The sequence below is a fragment of the Wyeomyia smithii genome, chromosome 3 (genome assembly GCF_029784165.1).
Source record: "Wyeomyia smithii strain HCP4-BCI-WySm-NY-G18 chromosome 3, ASM2978416v1, whole genome shotgun sequence".
NCBI lineage: Eukaryota > Metazoa > Arthropoda > Insecta > Diptera > Culicidae > Wyeomyia > Wyeomyia smithii.
This window is the reverse complement of record NC_073696.1, coordinates 104,582,875-104,604,395: the sequence shown is the minus strand read 5'-3', so window position 1 is coordinate 104,604,395 and position 21,521 is coordinate 104,582,875. Positions and strand designations below refer to the sequence as shown.

Sequence of the window (21,521 nt, the reverse complement as noted above, 5' to 3'; positions counted from 1 at the left end):
TACATACTTGATTTTTTTTTTGACTTGAAAAGCGTAGCATATGTCTCGTCCTCAATCAGAGAGGAGGAGAATGGTTTTGCTTCTCGCTCGCTTTGCAATGCTGCTTGATACCAGTTGAAACTGTTTAGGTGTAGTAGTTTGGAGCTGCTAAATACATTTAAAAAACGCTAGAGCATTAATTGCGTTATGCCCAACACGCAATCATTGTACTGGTTCCGAATTACATCAACAATTGCGCTAAAAACGCACAATTTTGTACTGGTTTCGCACCATCCAACTTTTGCGTGTAGAGTTGTACAGTACCAGAGCTCTTGGGGAAAAAAGGTTTTTTTTTAACAAAATACTTCAAACATTTCAATACATGGTTGTTTAGGAGCCATTTGAAAATTTGCTTTTGATAACAAAAATGCAGTGTATGTTCATAAATTTTAATTTTCCAATATTTTCCAATGAAATTTCAGACAATTTCTCAAAAATCATCCTTTGACAAGAGAAAGAGAAAGAGAAAGAGAAAGAGAAAGAGAAAGAGAAAGAGACAGAGAAAGAGAAAGAGAAAGAGAAAGAGAAAGAGAAAGAGAAAGAGAAAGAGAGAGAGAAAGAGGAAGAGAAAGAGAAAGAGAAAGAGAAATAGAAATAGAAATAGAAAGAGAAAGAGAAAGAGAAAGAGAGAGAGAGAGGAAGAGAAAGAAAGAGAAAAAGAAAAAGAAAGAGAGAAAGAGAAAGAGAGAGAAAGATATAAAGAGAAAGAGGGAGAAAGAGAGAGAAAGAGAGAAAAAGAGAAAGAGGAAGAAAGAAAGAAATAAAGAGAAAGAGAAAAAGAGAGTAAAAGAAAGAAGGAGAGAGAAAGAGAAAGAGAAAGTAAAAGAAAGAGAGAGAAAGAGAAAGAGGAAGAGAGAGAAAAATAAAGAGAAAGAGAAAGGGAAAGTAAAAGAAAGAGGACGAGAGAGAGAAGAGAAAAAGGAAAAGGAAGAGAAAGATAGAGAAATGGAAAGAAAGAAGAAGAAAGAGAAAAAGAGAGAAAGAAAATAAGAGACAGAGAGGAAGAGAGAGCAAGAAGGATAACAAAAGAGAGAGAGTGAGAGAGAGTGAGAGGGAGAGAAAGTCAGAGAAATAGAGAGAGAGCATATTTTTTTACGCTGCGTCCTATTTTAGCGGGGTGGAAAGTGTAACAAAAATGTGCTCTCTTAAAATGCATATTATGGTACTACTTCTGAACAGATTTTGAGCACCAATTTTTTTATCGAAAAGATAGTTGGCATATTTTTTTAAAAGTAAATTGAAGGAAAGCTGCGTTGAAATTCAATCAATTTTTTCTCTGTTTCGAAGTGTTCAACCAATCACCAGCTCGCTTGTACAGCTGAGAACGGGATGGTATGGTATAAAATCATGCGTAAAATGTGTCGATTTGAATGTAGCATTGTTAATTTCACTAAGTAGATCTTGCACAGTAATGTCTTAGTCGATAAGTGTAGTTTTATATCATTTTCCTTCGATTTTTAAATAAAGAATAAAAATTGCTCCAAATCGCTAGAATGACAGTTGGTATAATAGCGAACTGCCATTCTAGCGATTTCGAGCAGTTTTAACGATAGAAAATTTTTGAAAATCATGTTTTGTTTAGAAAATGCAGCTCTTTCAGATGATATAAAATACTGATATAGCTAAACAACCCAATTAACATACCTGATCAATTGCAAACCAGTGACAAAATAAACCAAAAATCAATTGGAAAAGCAGTAGATAACTAATCACGAGCACAATTTCTGTTTGCGATTTTCACTTTAGGCCCATATTGTACGTAGCTCCGCCTTTTCTTCAAGGTATGTCATTTTTCCTATTTCACAATACGCAAAGAGATTTACGAATGTATCTTGCAGATGCGGCTGGCGGATATCAAAATGCATGTTGGTCCCATAGCAAAAAAACTCAATAGAGAAAACGTCGACTGAATAATTTAAGCAATTTTCGGTTATTTCGTGTCCGCATAGCTTGTCATAGTGAGGGATTGTTGTCAATTGGTTAAATTAAGTATGTTCAAGTCAATTGACTTAAAAAATGACATATATTATATTTTTCTATTAACATAACAGCAATGTGACTGACATGCGAATAATTTTCGATCTGATCATCTAAATATTCGCATAACCGTCTCCTAACGAAAAGTGTTGCTTCAGGGTATCCGACAACTTCAGCAGCAGTTCTCTTTGGCAGGTTTTCTACAGCAAACTGCTACCAAAATAGTCCGATGCCCAACTTTTCCCATTTTTTGTCATAATTAATTATCTATTACCCCTTTCCCCGCGGGTGATGCCATATTGTATCTCCAGACATCTAAACTTTAATTACAATTTATCAATTATACTTGAAACTATGAACGATGAAACTATTAAATAGGGTTAGAGAGCAGATCGATGATCAATATGCATCACAATTGGAGAGTAATGAGGGTTTGTGGGTCTCTTTTCGACGTAAAAACTAATTTCTCCGCGGGGAGATGGTTTATAAGAAAAATGTGTAACAAGAGGGTATGATAGCATAGTTTTGTTTAAAAATTATACGTAAACATTTCAAAGAGAAGGGAGAAGTTTCAAACATATGTGATGAAACGAGTAATATACAAATAGCGCGACATGCAAGTAAATTATTGAATTTATTGTGTAAAATGAGTATGATTAGAGTTTAATTCAGAATAATAAGCGATTTCATTGCATAGTATGGTTAAAAAAAACACTTCAGGACATCAGTTAGACCCCCAACGATCAATAAAATGAACGTGACTATTATACGAATACTTTCGACATAGGACTACACAATCGGGTTTTGATTTTCCATATATCACGAACAAAGTATACTATTTTATCATTTTATTAAAAGCTTGAGATGACTTCAAACAGGTTTCCACAAAAAAGTCAAAATCAACAAAAATCGATATGGGACGGATATGCGAAGAGCGGCAGTATATTGTCTTTGTAAAGAGATAGCTATCATTGGTTGGCTTACAATGTAAGTGCAGGAAAAAATTGAGATTCTTGAAAAATGAGCTTTTCGAGATACTTAATTTTTATTTTTCCTTTCATATTTTTCGAAACCGTGTATTTTTTTCTGGGATGACAAAACTACTGTCTATAACTTTGCCGAAAATATCATATCAATCAAACAAAACGTTCTGGCTCCGATTTTTTTCCTTTTTTTTAGAATTTTTAATATAATCTATTTTCGTCAAGTTTTACCGGGGGGGGTAAATGATGTCCTCGAGCGTTAATTTCTTGCATGATGGTTCTTAATAATGCAGAGCACCTTCCTGCAAAAATTTAGTTCTCTATGACTTTATTACCCCTCAGATGATAATTGGACAAACCTGACGATAATAGAGCCGACACCCTAGTTAATTCAATTTTTTACTTGTTTTTTGAAAAAAAAAGTTATCACGGTATATATTTTTTTCGGAGAGACAAAAACATCATTTACAACTTTACCAAAGACCAGGCCCGGATTTAAGGGGGGCTAAGGGGGCAAATGCCCCGGGCCTTTCATCAGGGTCCCACCTAGTCCTGGGCCAGACGTGAAGACTGAGTTGAACCCTTTTTTTGCTCGTCGAAGCGTGAAGTCATATCAAAATTTAAAAATTTCTTACCTCTAATTTAAAAAAAGAGGGCCCCTCGAAAATATCTGTCCCGAGCCTCCCAGCACCTAAATCCGGCCCTGCCATAGAAATTTGCTTCTCTGATTTCGATGCGATAAGAAGCAAACAAGCATCGTTCCATGATAGTTTACACTTTTGAAAAAAAAAAAAATACTGCATTGTAGGCAGATGGCACGCGTTTGTGTATTCGATACCGGTCCTGTGGCAACAAAAGATGTCCAGCAGACTAAGCAAATTCCCAGCACCGCCGGGCGCTTGTTACCCCTTAGCGGTGAAGCAGACCGTGCACTGTATGTAGACGGTTCGCATGTCACTTATGCTGCCACTGTAATAACAAAAACCCCGCGCCGCCAGGCATTGGTTACCATCTAACGGCGTATAAGATATTGTGCAGCATGCCGAAGAAGAATTGTAATTTTTGTTAGCACGCTCGTCGGACCTAGAGCAGCATAAGCTAGCAGCAAAAAAGGCGCGTATGCAAAAGACACTTTCGTGTCTTGAAGTGGTGAAGTATCAAATGTTGTTATTTCTTCATTCTTTTTTCTCTTTAACCCGATTGTCTTTTGTATTCGATTTACTTTTGTTTGGAAAATTGTTTTTCCATTTGATATCTATTATTTGATCCCCTATACTATGAAAATATTTATTGTTAGCGTGCAGTAGAGCGATACGCTATCGCAAAAGTAATTTATATGGGGGTGGTATTTCTCGTCGATGTTGAAACGAATGGGGAATAGATCGAAACCTCACTCCCAGATCTCCACGTTCTTCCATGTACCTAGTCCAGCGTCGAAGGTTCTAAGCTTTTCCAGATGTCGCTAAAGGTCTTAACGTTGTATTTTTCCGACTCCTAAGAAGTCATTAAATATCATCCAAGTTGACGTGGCTAAACAGTTTCCGAACGTAGCCGAAGTTGCAAAAACAAAGGAAAACCCATTTTTTTTCACACAGGGCTACGTAAGTGTAACGAAAATGTGCTCTCTTAACCCATTCCCGGCGGAGAAAAATCAGTTTTACCTAAAAAAATGAACTTCAAACTCTCACCACTTAATAACTATACGCAAAATTTACACAAACTGCATTGCATTTCAAAGATCAATCTGTTCTCTAACCATACTGAACAGTTTCATCTTGCAAATTTACAAGTATAATTGTAGAACTTAAATCAAAGGTTGAATGTCAGGTGATGCCATATGGTATCGCCCGCCGGGAATGGGTTGAATGCATATTATCTTATTACTTCTGAACGGATTCTAAACACCAGTGTCTTGATCGAAAATTAGGGAATGCCCCAACTATGTGATACAATAATTGGAATATTTTTTCAAAGCTGAATTAATGAAAGTTAAGTAATGAGTTGAAAATCAATCAATTTCGGTTTAGTTGATAAGATTCAATCAATCAGCAGATCGCTTCTCTGACTGAGAACAGGATGGTATAGTGCAGAATCATACGTTTTTTGACTGAATTAATCCTGAATCTTAATCGGTAGGTGATGTTTTCCACAAACTTTCGATACAATAATTAACATATCTTTTTCATTGTAAAACAGTAAAAAATGAAGTAAGAATCATTTGAAAAAAAAAAAAACAGATAACTAATAACGAGCTCGCATTCAGTTCGAGATGTTTACTTGAGACCCAAGTTGTAAGTCGCTCTGCCTTTTTTTAAGTACTCTGAGGTCGCTTTTTATGCGGTATTTTTTACGCGTTTTTTTTTTCACACGCCTATTTTTACGCGGATTCCGGAATTTACGCGGTTTTTTCACGCGGATTCCGGAATTTACGAGTTTTTTACGCAAATTCCGGGATTTATACGGTCTTTTACGCGGTTTCTTTTTACGAGGCACGTAGCCCCCGCGTAAAAAGCGACTTTAGTGTATGTCATTATCCCTACTTCACAAGACAAAAGAAGATTTTTTTCCATATGTAATACGAATGTAAGAAAAATGAATCTAATGACGTGTTGACAAACAGTGGTTCGATGAAGCTCTCGGCCACGCAACAAAATAACACGCTATATTATGTTGCAGCTTGGAAGGATATGGCGGCTATGAGGTAATACAATAACCGTCATTCTTAAAACGTTTCAATATTATGTAAAGTGTAATGAACTTTCCAAAACCAAAGCCAGCAATGTTTGCTCACTGTAAAACTGTGAAAACAATTAATGGAAGCAATCATTGCGGTTTTTGTCTACAAGAACAACAAAAACTCGGTGGAACACTTTTTTAATTCAGATCTTTTGTCGAAGAATGAATCAAACATTCTTAATTCACTCATTGATTCAAGTAAGCAGGTGCTCCTTAAAATATTTTGGGTTGAAAATGTGCTCAGCCGAGCAAAAGATTTGCGATCTCCTGGGCTGAATTGCGGTGGAAAAGTCATGAGTACTGTAGTAGCGAACATATATAAAGCTTCATCAGAATAAAAACTGCTCATTTTAGTTTTCAGATATCATCCTAACAATCGCATAAAATGGTTCCGTTGCAATTGGGCCAGGAATGTAATTTTGCAGAAAAATTATATTGGCGCTCTCAGGGTCCATCTTCTCTTTTTCCGGTCTTCTACAAAGTTTCTTGGTATACTTAGGGCTTCAATATAGATGCTTAATGTAGTTCAAGAATTGGTCACAAAGATGGCGCTTTTCAAGCGCTTGAGCTTTGCATTTTGAGGAAATTTACAGATCACAGAATTTTACGAAACTTTGTTACACATCAAATTGCGTCATAGGGAAAACGCTGTAGAAAATTACCCATTAGGTATTTTATCTTGAAAAATCGGGTAGAAGTAGTTTTGAGTATATTTTTTAATTTTATTCTTATCGTTGTCAGTTTTTTCGAAAATTGGCAGAAAGGCCGTTATCCGAACAATAAGGTCGCGAATTGATTTTGCGCAAGCGACTAGATAATTGTCAGCGCTCTCATCGGGACATCGGAAAACAACTCTGTCCGTGCAGTCAAACGGTGAATAGTGTGATTAAATATTACTACGAAACTCTGAGCATCAAACGGAAGAAGAAATGCGGTCAGAATGGATGTTCTATTAGTGGTCAGGAACACAAGCGTTTTATGAAAGCGTTTACGTGGAGTTCCAATGCTTCGGTCAGGGATGAGGCCAAAAAATAGAATTTGTTCAAGCCGTTCGTTCAGAGAGCCAAGGATCGGCAGGGACTGCATACGTACAAAGTGCAGAAGGCTCCAAATCGTGACGAACGACAAAATACGGTAGGAAAGCCACGGGTCTGGAAACTGTATATACAGATGCTGACGAATCCTCATTGTCTCATCATGGACGATGAGACTTACGTCAAGGTGCAGTTCCGGCAGCTTCCGGGTTACTATTCTTGACTGCCCTGCACGTTCTGGAGGAAGTAAGAAAGTAGAAACTTTCAAAGTTTTCCAAGAAATACCAAATCAGAAATACCAAGCGATTTGCCAAGCGTAGTAAAAGCAATGCGCCGTTCGTGACTACTACCTCAAGGAGTGTATACAGAAGCCTCTGCTTCCTCTGTTGAAGCAACACGAGGGACCTACAATCTTCTGGCCGGATCTAGCTTCGTGCCACTATTAAAATTATGTAGCCAGCGTGGGTACTTTCGTAAAATTCCTTTTACTTATTTTACAAAACTCGAAGTTTTTTTTTAATTGGGGAGATAGACATTTTGTGTCTTCTACGAAGTTTTAGAAAATTTTGTTTCTTATTACTTTGTCGAAAACTGCAAAACTCTTTTATTTCATTTTCGTGAAGCCTGCGTTTATGTACTCAAGCACCGTTCTACTAATTACATTCAGGATAAACTGATATACGAATTGGTTATCGGAAATAGTTTCAGCCAATTCTACGATCGTAATTCAAAAGCATCTATCTCAAAGACGAATTTTTTGTTGGTCTCATTTCAAGGCATTTTTTCTGGTTTTCGTTCTAACACTTCTACATTTTTTTGGATATTTCAAATTTCAAGTTGTGCGAGTTCTGTTTATCCACATAATACTTATTTCGTTTGCTTCAGAAACCTGAAAATTGTTTTCGGGGCGCTTATTTGTTTAGTTCCTATTAACTTTAATGTCTCAACATAACTTCAAGAATTTAATATATAGAATTATTCAAAAGAACGACACCGCTTCCAAACCCCAAACAACAACCAACACTACCGGTGCATGACTAAAACTTGAATGAATGAGTCAGAGAAGCAGAAAAAAAATTCAACAACGCTAGTATAATAGGACAAGGTGATAAAGACCCGATTGAGAGTCTTTCATGCATGATAGCTTGTTTATACTATTATTTTTTTGGCTTTGGCTCATGATAAATATTCATATTGAACGAGCGTTGTATTTTCGGAAAGATAAAAGTATGTGAAGAAGAGTTAAATCAAGCAATCTACACTCGAGCCAAATTTGTTAATCCGTCAAAATCCTTAGCATCCGAACCGAGTGAACCGGACGAACTCGAGTGGAACGAATTTATGGATTTATTGTATTTATTTTTATTGTTTATTTATTTCAAGCTGCACCGGGGTTACCCGATATAGACTGCTTTACTTCAGAAAGGTAAGAGGTGGATTTTTCCTATTTTTTATATATTCGCAACCGATTGCTGACAAAACTGTATTTTAAAGCTAGATGAAATAAATTTTTACTGGCAAATTGGCTCTATCAATGGACATGTTCTTGCTCTGTTGGGTCTGTATAAGCATACAGAGGATTGTGTTCAGAACAGAGGGGCGCGTCCAAAATGATGACACAACCATAGGCTAGTCGTATATGATTAGCATACATTTTTGTCTAGCATATTTCCTATAAAATGGAATTTTCGACAAGCAGATTTAATTTGAATATTATTAGAAGCAGTTTCGTTGTAACATTCAAACTGAAGTGTTCTTTTGTATTATAGGTTTTGTTTTGAAATATCAACCATTAATTATTGCTTGTTATTATGTTATTATTATCGCTGATCATTGCGACAAAGAATATTTGGCGGCATCATTTTTCGTATCAACGGACCAAACCTTATTGAAAGGTTTATGGATCCATAACTCAAACTTAGATATTTATTTGTTTTATTACATCAATGTTTGTTAAAGGTTCTAGCGGAAAAACATTTGAATTATTGACATCGATTCATGTAATGCAAATAGTATAGATATGGTATTATTCAAACGCAATTATAATAACATGATGGAACAAAACTTTCAAGTATTGGAACTAAACTATTATACTCATTTCCGCCGCTGTATACAAAAACGAACGACACTTGAATCAAAAACATACAAAACTCGATGAAATTATGTAACAAATAATTGCAAAAATGCCATTAAATTATTCATCACCACTGCTAGCAGCCTACGTCTAACCTTTTCCGTGCTGGGGTTAGCGACTATTCCGAGAGCCGCAAACAGCTCGGTTTTATGACACTGACTGTCCCCCCTAGGTTGAGCGTTTCCAGTTCCGTGATAAATCAAGCAACACTTTGCGCGATTCTTTAACGATTGTCGTAAATTATTGGATACATGTATTTCAGCACTGAAGTCATTGAAAACGTGCGACACTTTCAACCGATCGACTAGGTTGCCATAAGCAATGAACGCTCCCCGTTCGTGTGTCAACTAGAAATATTCTTGCAATATGTAATAGAGATTCTAGGAGAACGCCCATGAATAGGTAAAATTGTATTTGCCCGAGCCACAGTTGGCAACTCGGTTTCACAGCTAAAAATAGCCTTTCGTTACCCTTATCGATTTAATGTCAAGTGATTTATTGATCTTGGATGGGCACAACCGTTCAGGCCGTGCTCGCCCAGATCGCTATTGAAATTGCATCTTCCTATGTGCAAAACGTTGATCAATCAATGTTGTTGCATTAAATGACAAACGGTATTTGTGTGAACCCGAGCAGGCCACTATTTGCGCTTGATTTAGCGTCCAGATCTTGGTTCTAAAAATAAGCCATTCTGAACACTTTTCCGATATTGATAAACATAACAAACAATTTGTTTGGTTTGTTTGAAAATGTAGATGTTATGAGCGATAGGAGTTATTATAATCTCTGCAGTTCAATTGTAATTAGAGTAAAATTACAAAGTAACATTATATAAAATAATAATCACAATTTCAAATAAATAATTCGAAGCAACCTATTATTTCAGTTTGCTACCAAGAGAAAACCACGATAGCAAAATTTGCCACTGCCGCGTCCAAATCGGAAGCAGTTTTCAAGGGTGTTCTTTGCTGACAGATTTGAATTTCACATTACATTGGCCAGGCCTGGTGCCGATGATGGACACACTCCGTTTGTGGTTGCTCTGTTTATTTACGCTTCGCACTAGGCGGCCCATGCGGTTTGTTTGTAAACTTGGCGAAATGGCCGCGTTTGATCTACAGAATCTGTGATGGGCGAAGTGAAACACGTTCCTTGAGGCACGGTTTGTTTGTGCATCGTGGACTGGAGAAAAAAGAATACTCTGCCCGTTACTTTCCCAAATAGCTATTGGTGCTGTTAATAGCTCTGGCAGAAATTGTGAAATTGATTCTTCGAATTATAATTACGCTATTGACGCTGGAAGGAAATTGTAAAACCGTGTTTATGTACAGTAAATGTGATAGGATGAAATATATATTACCTTTCGAAGTCATCTTAAAGTAGAACTAACCTGCAAAAAGGAAATGAAAAATTAATTTAGTATAGTATCGCTTCAACAATCGTAAAATTAATTTTTGCATTTTTTTCAACATTACAGAAATATAATGTATAGAATGTGAACAACCTCAACAATCATTACTAGACACAGATTTCCTCATAGTTTCATCTACGGACCCCGCATTGATCTTCACACAGAAAACCTTCGTTATTTAATCCGCTTAATTTGTATCTTGGCTCAACATTCACAGCTCAGTTTCCACAATTCCCCATAATCAACTCACTTGATAACATCATCTTAATTAAAGTTATTCGCCGACAGAACATGAAATCCGATTCGATTCGTTCTACCTTCCCACCCTGATCTATTAGTTAAAACAGCACAAAATTACCCGTTAGAATTGCATCCGGCCAACCGTCGTCAGCTGCATCACCACCCCTCTAAACTGGTAGATATCATCAAACGGGCAACATCATTTTGCATATAAATACCGTAGGACAAGCCGACGCCGACCAGAGTGCGGCTAGCTACAGCAGGTCAAATTACAATGCAACTCGCTTCGGTATCCTAAGCAGCGCCGGCCAAGAAAATCAAGTGCGAGATTTTTGCCTAGCGATATCCAGCAACCATCGCAGGTCAGCGAATGCCAACAATTATGATTCAAAGTTTGTACTCGTTTAATGAGACAGATTACTCTGTTAGCCATCTAGATCAAGTGACTGCCTGCGAATAGTCATGCGTCGTTGATCGGCGTCACATCCACAGTACGAGTACAACTGCATGGCGAGCCAGTCAATAGCTAGCGGTCACTAGCAGTTCATAGATGATGATGACTGGGCACAATATGTTTCCAACATCAATCGGATTACGATTTAACACGGTGGTGCAGCAACTCGGCTGATGATATTTAAGACAACCTGTCTATTCCTATCTCTAGACGCACTGACTGCAGCTTTTCTGTCAGTACTTAAACGGTAGCAGTCAGCTGTCATAATCCAATTGTCAAGCTAATTGCCGCTGCTAGAGGATTCGCTCAAAGTGCCGCTGCTAGCGCATTTGAGAGCTAATTTGAAACTTTGATGAAACACTACATAATTTGTTAATGATGTTAACACAATACATTTTCAAATATGCTTTAATCAATAGCCGAAACACCCGAACACTACATAACTTTACTCTAAACACCTGAAAAAAAATCACGAAAACTCATTATTTTTGGACCTTCTAGAGTAGGGTTCTCCGTTAAAACTATCTGCGTATGGAAGCATTCAATTGGTATTTACTTGTAACAAAAGGTTTCTGATCGTTTTTAGAGAAAAGTATTTTTAAATTGCTCATTTCAAGATGGCTTGACAAAGTATTTTTTTTAATTCTTTTAGCACCGATATTTAGTGGTTAATTTGTGTTTCGAAATCCAATTTGTGGTAATTTGTGGTTGAATAATTTTTGAGAAATTTTCAGAAAACTGAGTCAAGCCATCTCTGAAAAAGATTTCGCTTCAAATGAATCGGACAACGATGATATATACATCAATCGAAAGCTCTTAATTTGTGGTTCACGAAAATGTAGTTTTTGTAGGCATACTTCATAATAAAATAATTAAAAAACTATTATTTAAATTTTTGAACATTGTTTACCTCTTGTTGTCAACACCGACCGTACGCGGCGCTGGTAGACCATCAAGATGATTTTTTCTCAGAAAGCTTTCGTGTAGCGATGAGTATGGTGAAACTACACAGTTCCAAAAAATGAAATTTAAAACTGACATTAATTGAAAACATACAAAGGAATCAAGCACATAAAGTGAATTACATACACAATTTCACATCGTAATTGATGCACATAACAGGATCATTCCGAAACATATAATTTTACACGGTAAGTGATGTAAACTTACAAAGCATCTGTAAAGTTCATCGTCTAGATGAACCATGGTACATGCATGTACGAATATGACGTGTTCATTCATGTGAATTTACATCGACACTGTAAATTTAAATCAAGGAAGAGACGAAATAGCTTGCTGAAAATCGTGTGCTAGTGAGCTCATTCTGTGTAGGTCGTTCAAAGGTGGAAGTAAAAATTCAATCGGTAACGGAAAAAAATTAAAATACTAGTGTTAACATGTTATATTGTGAACATTGTACAATTTATTTTTCTTGTGCTGAAACTTTTTTGTTTCATATACGTATACACAAAAATTCAAAAAATTTCAAATGTGCCTCACGAAACTGTGAAGTTCAATTTTCTTCCTATGTTGCATATAAAAAGCACCTGAGGCAGCGCCATTTTCGGCTTGAGGAAACCCGTTCGTTTCAGTGCTCCGTTCCTGCTTGTAATTTTTCCGATGGAAACCATCGATCAATACGTAAACACGCATCAGCGCATATTGCTGCAGGCCAGAGGGTATTTTGCCCATACAGTTGCCGCACCAGCAAACCTTTTTCAACTCCGAACAGCTTAAGGATTCACTTAATGTATTTCCATAGAGTTAAATTAGGAACCAAACAAGATACGTGCCAATCATCACCAACATCTGTACCTTCTGTACCTGTACCTTATAATTTTACTTCGTTACCAGTACCAAAGGTTCCACAAGAAGATACAACAGCAACATTGATTTGCAGATATCAAAAATTATTTGGAAGTTTGTTTTTGAATCTTCTCTCGAAATGTCATGTTACGGATACAGCCATACAACAAGTAGTTGAAACTCTGGCTGAAGCGCTAGCACTACACAAAGAGATATTCAAACAGAAATTATCTGTTATTAGCAAAGAACTAAGCTTCCCGGATCGTATTTTGAGGGAATTGATATCTAGTGAAAGTGTTTTTGCTGAAATGTTTGGAAAAAATGGAGTGTTTCGTTCTTCTTATACAAGAAAAAAATATTTTAAGGAACAATTCTTATTCGTTTCCCCAGAAAAAATTTGCTTGGAAGTTGACAATTATCACAAAGAGAGTTTCTATTACTACGTTCCTATATTAGAAACATTACATACACTTTTAAATGATGATTGTGCATATAACGCATTGTTCGGAGAAAGACGTACTGTCCCTGAACATATGACAGACTACACAGATGGAATGAAATTTAAAACTAGTTCATTTTTCACAAGAAAAACTCTCAACATTTTTCTTTACCAAGACGCTACGGAAGTCGTTGTTAATGCTATCGGTAATGCAACCTCTCGCCATAAGCTACTGTGTGTGTATATGGTACTTGGTAATCTGGAACCGCATTTGCGGAACCTAACAGACAACGTGCATCTGGTGCTTTTGTGCAAAACGAAAGATTTAGCATATTTTGGACCTAATCGAGTTTCTCGAAGACTGGTGGAAGACTTTAAAATTTTAGAAATGGATGGAATAACATTACATAGAAGCAATACAGAAGAGAACATCGATTTCACAACATTGAACGACAACTTGGGTGCTCATCAAATCGCCGGATTGACGGAGAACTTTTCAAGAAGTGCTTACTTCTGTAGATCCTGTTATATACACAACGAACAATTCAAAGGTGATTTTTTGTATAAAGCCGAACTAAGGACACCAGAAAGTCACAACGCAGATCTTCAAGTGATACTTCAAAACCCTTCGGCAATTCCTTATCGTGGAGTTAAACAAAATTGCATTTTCAATGAACTTAAATATTTCAACATATTCGATTTCGGTGCAGCGCCTTGCATGGCTCATGATTTGTTTGAAGGATGGGTGAACTATGACCTATTTCTAATATTTAAAAAACTGATAAAAGTGGGAATAGTAACCAAAACCTATCTACAGGCACGGATTAACAGCGTGTGTCAAACATTGAAGGTAAACACACAAATAGTACTCGATTTTACAAGGAAGGCTCAAAATATCAAGGCAAAAGCTTGTGATATATGGCACCTCGTTCAAGTTCTGCCATTTATATTCATAGCTAAATGTGGGGATTACAACGAACCACTTATGTTGATGCTATTGCTTATAAAAAAAATCGTAGATATAGTTACATCACCAGTTATTAGCAAAGTACATATTTCTTTGTTGACCTTGCATATTGATGAATATTTAGAATTTCGGGAAAAAGAATTCGTTACTCCCTTACGTCCGAAGCATCACTACACCAAACATTACCCACGTTTCATCTCTTGGTTAGGTCCACTCACTTCGTATTGCACGTTATTCTGTGAAAGGAAACATTGTTTTTTTAAGCGCTGTTTAAGAAGCACGTTAAATTTCAAAAATGTTACAAAGTTCTGCAGTGAACAGCATCAGTTTTTCCAAGGATTGTTGAATATGAATAATGACAGATTCATGGTCGACTTTCGAGTAGAAAAATATGTGGAAAGTTTCACCGATCTCCCGAAAGAAATTCAGTGCGAGATACAAAAGTTTGGCCTGAACCAGTGTGATGCTTTATACGCTGAAGTGGGAGTTTTCCGTGGTCATACATATGCAAAGGACAGTTACATATTTTTAAATCAGGATGAATACGGAGAAAAGGTATTCGTACTGAAAATTAAACTTTTAGTATATACACACTCATTGAAGCATCTAATTGTATACGGTGAAAAACTTGTTGCTGTTGATATCCATGAAAAAGGACTTCTACAAATTTTGGATAATTGTCACTATGAAACAATTATTAAAAACGTTGATGATTTTATAGATAGCACGCCTATCACGGTTCTCCGCGAAAACGAACAATATCTTTTTATAAAACACGCATTACCTATAGTTTAAGGAAAAAGTTATTGCTGATGGTTAGAATCATCATGGAATACACTATTTTTAAAATATGCGATTCATCACGCAATGTCCGATTGGCTATTCCAGCGTTACCAGATGTTTTAAGTTTACTTGAGCAAGGTAAGTTATAGAAACTTTAGCGGTACTAATGCAGCGCTCGTACACAAATACTGTATCGTAAAATTATCAACTCCATTGACGCGCAATGAAAGATACTCAGTTTACAACAGGATATTTGTATAAAAGCGCTATGTGAATACCGTACTATTAGTGGAAATTAATTTTCTAAATATTGTTATTTTTCCCAGGAACAATTGCTTTCGGAAAAAAAGTCGATTTAATCGTCACAGAATCAGATGGATGCCGAATTACAACTGAATTAGCGTTACTTGTATTCCAAAACACTATGTTAATGCTACTCTCAAGGGATGAATTCTGGACTCCAAGCTTTCCGTCCGAAAAACAGCCAAATCCGAGCTGTATGTCTCCAAAAGGTATGTTCATATATCGGTCACAGGTTTCCTTATTGTTTCGAGTGTTGTGTTGTCTTCTAGTTTTGCGTTAAAATGAAGGTTTAGGATTAGTTCAATCAATTCACGTATTTTACAATGCTGTATGTGAATATCATTTTACTTTTAGGAGGAATCCGCCAACCAAACTAATATTGATAACGAACATTACCTGACTTTGACACAAAAGTTGTTGATAATATTATTGCTTTTTGGTTTCTACTCAGGTCTCAGAATGACAGTTTTCTATTATAGACACTATATGTATAGACCTGCGGACTGAATTATAGTGAGCAGAGATGCCATTTATTTTAAACAATGTTTGCAACTACAGTAAAATTTTTTTTACACGTTTTTCTACGCGGGTCGCTTTTCTTAATTACTCCAAAACAAAAACAGTACAAGTTCGAATTCATTTCAATCACGTTTTCCGTTTAAGACCAAAGGTAATCATATATCTGTTTCCAAAAAAAAATCAATTTTTGTTGTAAACTGAAAATTTACTATGTTGAATTTTGGTCTTTAGATTGACCACAATCATATTGAAATGAGGTTCAAACATCTGAAGACGGTTTTCTTCGTTAAATTTGCAATCGGAATATATATAGTTTGCTTGTCTTTCAGTCACGCGCACGACAAACGAAAGTTACTCAAATTGCCTTTTTCCCAAGCAAACTCTGAAGCTGAGGTATACTAAAGTTTGTTATTTTTTTGTGAGTAGCAACGCAAACCCTCCTGTTCTGACTACAAGTTACCTTTGCTTCTAGTTTAAAATAGTCTTTTTACGCGATCCCATACAAATTTCAAACGCATCCCTCGTATATGTTGTTGTATATACTGTATGCTGTTGTAACTGTATATGTCTTATGAACAGTTTAGTGTTTAAAATATGTCCGTGCTTGTAAGAAAAAATATTTTAACAATACGTGATTTTGAGTCGCGTCGTAGATCTTCAGAAACCAGCAGATGGAAACAAATTTTTAAGTGACGCATAATTTAACGGGACAGGGACAGGGACAACTAGCAATACTCAGAGGAAGAGATATGCGAAGAGAATATCGTGAGCCAAACGAACATGTCAAAATCCGAGCCAAACGAACAAGAAAGGTTACACATTGAAAGGTATTGCAATCAGGAATAATAAAGGATATATTCATTTTTACACGTTTTCGCTAAACATTGAATTGGGAATGCTCCAAAATCGCTTTATCACAGTGATTTTTAACTGGTGGCTCACAAACCTTTTGTTTGGTAAACAAAACAAAAATCAAATATGTTGAAAGTATATAAAATTTAACATAAACATAAAATTTAACACTTTCACGGTTTTTATGATGCACTTTATTATTCCCCAGGGGTGGCATTGCGCAGCTCGATTCGAGCGATTTTCACTATTTTCGAGTACGTCACATACTGCCAGTTTTGCTTTAAGTTCAAAAGGAGCTGTTATTGTCATTTGTCTTTCGGCTCATCTAACCCGCAAAATCGAAAAAAAAAAAACAAGAAAAACGAAACGTAACGCCCACCAGCGATCATTTAGTTTTGTTCGAGTTACTCGAAACGAAATGCGCAACATCACCCCAGGACTTCCACCGTCACAATCAGTTATACTAGAGTGCCTATATATAATTAGAATGACGCCGTGTCATCCAAAGTAACGCTGGTAACACTGGTAACACTGAACATCCTTTCTCTTTTCCCCACACGTGTTTAATAGGTTGTTTGCTCAATTGGAATGACACTGCCAGATAATTTTTATTCCAATTTTGACAGTGTCGCCACTCTATATTTTTACAGGCACTCTAAGTTATACGAGTCGAAAAAGTCAGAGTCTATGTTTATAAGAGTCCCGCAAAGATGAAACTTAAGGAACTAAATCAGTGTCAAACGAGGGTACCAATCGAGCAATGTAAATAAACAAGGTGATAATGTTAGGAGTGGATGAAAAGTGTTGTAATTGAGCGTAATAAAGAATATGTGTTTTTCCGAAGTTTTACTTACACATTTTAATCCAACATTAAACCTGTACACTGGTTCCCTTAAATTTAACAAAACATCACCGGTGTAATCTTTCAAAACTGTGTACCTTGTGAAGAATTTCAAAAAACGATATCCGCTTATGCATGGTGAAAAACAGAACTGTATAGTTCTTGGCAACAAACGGCACAAAAACTGTGTTGCCGAAACGATAGATTTTCTCTTCGCGCGACTCTATATAAACATTGACTCTGGAAAAAGTTAGTCAACATTGCGCTTTGAAACGAAATCCGGCACCTCTGGCATGTTAAACCTAGTTGCCAAATTAGAGGTTTTTTTCCATCGCTTATCTCTCTCTCTCTCTGAGCAGAGTCTATGTTTATAATAAGAGTCCCGAAAAGATGAAACCAAAGGAACCAAATCAGTGTCAAACGAGGGTACCAATCGAGCAATGTAAATAAACAAGGTGATAATGTTAGAAGTGGATGAAAAGTGTTGTAATTCCGAAGTTTTACTTACACATTTTATTCCAACATTGAACCTGTACACTGGTTCACTTAAATTTAACAAAACATCACCGGTGTAATCTTTCAAAACTGTGTACCTTGTGAAGAATTTAAAAAAATGATATTCGCTTATGCATGATGAAAAACAGAACTGTATAGTTCTTGGCAACAAACGGCAGAAAAACTGTGTTGCCGAAACGATAGATTTTCTCTTTGCGGGACTCTATACACGCATAGACTCTGGTTTTAACGAGCCATCTTGGGTTGGAAGAGAAGTGAAGTTATTGGAAAAAATAACCTGACATCCCTGTTCACGACGACGTTTTCAATACCATGGTGAGCATGTTTATAAGCACAAGTTGATTACATTTGAACTAAAGCCAACAATGAAAAAATCATAAGAACTAATATCAAGCTGTTTTGCTCTTCGCCTTCGAATCTGAACTAAACCAGCTTGCTAGTGTAATTTGGAAAATCGTAGCGTTTATTGTTTAACCACAAAATCAGTTGACAACCAATTTAGAAAAAAATCATACATATTTTATCTACATATTGCTGAGAAAATTAGAACCAAAACCGTGTTAAAGTGAAATTAGGACTACTGCCGTTTTACAATTACAGAGTATGCGGTTTGAACAATCAATCGCATTTCTTGAAAAAGAGGTTTGTTTATTTTTTACCTAGCAAAATGCATGTGTTTGTGAAACATAAAACTGTTCAAGAGCATCTATGCAAATGTGATTCAGGTGAAATTATTTTGTTTCATGCTAGCCCATTGGTGCCAGTTAGAGAATACCATTTTACAGCACCAGCATATGGTCTTTTATCGCTCAATGTTTCCAATATTATTTATTTACAGTTTATGCAAAACTACAAATATTTACAAATTGTGAGGCGTCATAATTCCTTGCGGTTCCTTATCCCGTGCATTTCGTATCAATGTGAAAAAAACCCTATGTATAAATTTCGAAAAAATATTTTACTCAATACAGAAAGTCATCATCAAACATACATTTTGAAATTTTCCTGTATTTGAATTTTTTACATTTTGATACGAAGTACACGGAATAAGGAGCCGCACGGAATTAGGACGTCTCAAGGTATCAAACAAAATTAATAAATCTTTCGATGTAAACGTATTAAATTTATAATGACAGTGATTTGTTTTCTTTGAATTGGGTCATTTTACAAATTTGTTATAGAATTTTGATGTATTACTTTTGTCACATTTTCAATGTTGTTTTTAATACTAAGAGTATTCATCGCCGTTTTTATACCTGTTATATTTTGTATAAGAATTTATGGTTCATAAACAGCTTCTTTTCATTTTCAGCTATGACGCAAAATGAGACTGTTCAACTTGAAAAATTTTGCGACGAGAATCAAACAAGTTTATATCTGGAGACATCTTTTACGGAAACGAGAAATGCGAAGCGAGTCGAAACTCCGACAGCTTCAACTCATTCTGATTGCGAAATTTCTACTGATACGGCACTAGATGTTATATCTGAAAATGTAAATGATGTTAGTGTAACAGAAATATATGATGAAACGATTTTTGCGGTAGGTCTAAATGAGGAGAACATTTCGCCGAATATAAATCCAGATGAACCAACGAATAAAATTGTTTTAAAAAAAAGTCACAAGAAGCATGCTTCAATAGAAATGAAGTTTAGGTGCTTTGTAATCAATTGGGATAAAGTGAGTGATAAAGTTATTCAAACCCTGAACAATCTGCAAGCGTTCAAGGATAATAATCCCAAAGTGGCCGTGCCATGTAGTATTCGATTCTCGAAAACGGACTTGAACGATCTCGTGAATGTTGTTGTTGATCAATTGAGAATGATTGACACTCAGATTGCAGCCAAAACAATGGAATCCGTAGCAAAAATGATTTTCACCAAATTCCCGTGTCTCGATTTTGAGGACGATGATGGTTTTGGTGGAGGAAACGGTCATATCGCTTTAAAATATAAAATGATAAACCGTAACACCTATCTTAACAGGTTCAAAGACCCTAATATTCCGCACGTTTCATCTGGTCAAACAAGAAGGAGAAGTAACATTAGAGCAGGCACTGTAAAGGAGTATTGGGAAAAATCGACGAAAGATTGTGCTTCGGATGTTTTATCAAAACTACTGCGAAATGAACCGGACTTACTCACCCCAAGTTTTTTAATTGAAACACAAGCCTACATTCGCAATCGCATAGATGAAAATAAAAAAATGTCGACTCTTATAATGGATTTTCCTGTTTTACGTCGTCGTAAACTGGTTTACTACCATTTTGAACAATGCACTGGAATAGATGCAAAATCACTAGAAAACTACTTTCTAATGAAGAGACAAAAAATTATCAGTTTTTCTAAAACGCGACCAAAAAAGTTACACCTCACAGAGGCGTGTACGGACATCCAAATCTTTCAATTTTTATGCAGTCTTGTTGGGGATGAATGGAGTGAGCTCCTGTGTGTCAAAGAGGTAATATAATGAAAAATAAAAATTTATTGATATTAATTTTAGTTTGTATGCAGTTAGGAACACGCTTGGAAGGCATCGTGACTTATTCACCAAGCCCAATGTTGGTTGAAATAGGTAACTATTGTTCTGTTACATTGATCTGCAAGTAGCATACTTATACATTATTCACATGGTGCAATATTCAAATACACTTTTCACGCTTGTGGTAGTTATATATATACATATATTAGGGTATGTTTAACTGTGTATGTGTGTTTATTATTGCCTATTTGTGTGTAAAGTATTTCCCTCATAATATTGGATAACTTGCATGGTTTTGAGTAATTAGTGGTTAATGTAAACTTAACTTTTTCAGATATGGGCAATACAAGTATGTATTACGTATATGCAGAAGAAACGCGTTTATCAGAAGGAACAGCGCAAATCAAATGCGCCTTAATGGATCTACTGGCCGTTTACTACGTGCATAATTTTATGTATAAAAAACAATTTCGAAATTTTTGGAATTTATTCAACAATATTTTTGTAAAATAATATCATTCGAAGGATCAAAGTCTCAAGCTGTCAGAATTGGGCGACAACAACGCATTGTTAACAAAATAATCAAAGCAATTTCAAATCATGTCGTTGAATAACCTAATTTAAGGTTGTTACATGTTAACCAAATTTAATCTGTATCTAAGCAAAAGAAAAAGGCATTTATTTGCAATTTGAATACGTGAATAAATTTTCGATTACAAAAACATATCTGCATCTGCATTATTTGTTTGAATATAAATATCTGAACTCCGGCAGTTACCTCTAGATTAAAATGAGGCAACGTTTCGTAGAAATTGGAAAATGTAAGCAATTTAACGATGTTTCGTGTGAAGTTATATGTACATGAAATTTCTATTTATGATGTATTTGAAATCGCGCTGTAAAAATAAATGTTCATATAAATTTACAATATATTATATTACATTACTTGTGATTATAATGCAACACATAATATTACATGGTTTTCGATGCTCCCTTTATGTGCATG

At 35.9% G+C, this 21,521-nt stretch overlaps 1 protein-coding gene and 1 pseudogene across 5 annotated transcripts in view; one reads left to right on the top strand and one right to left on the bottom strand.

The window, feature by feature from the left end:
* LOC129726435 (cGMP-dependent protein kinase, isozyme 2 forms cD4/T1/T3A/T3B) overlaps positions 1 to 21,521 on the bottom strand; it is a 414,395-nt gene that overhangs the window by 298,151 nt on the left and 94,723 nt on the right. The gene's annotated exons all lie outside the window — the stretch shown is intronic.
* On the top strand, positions 13,766 to 21,171 carry LOC129726437 (uncharacterized; annotated as a pseudogene).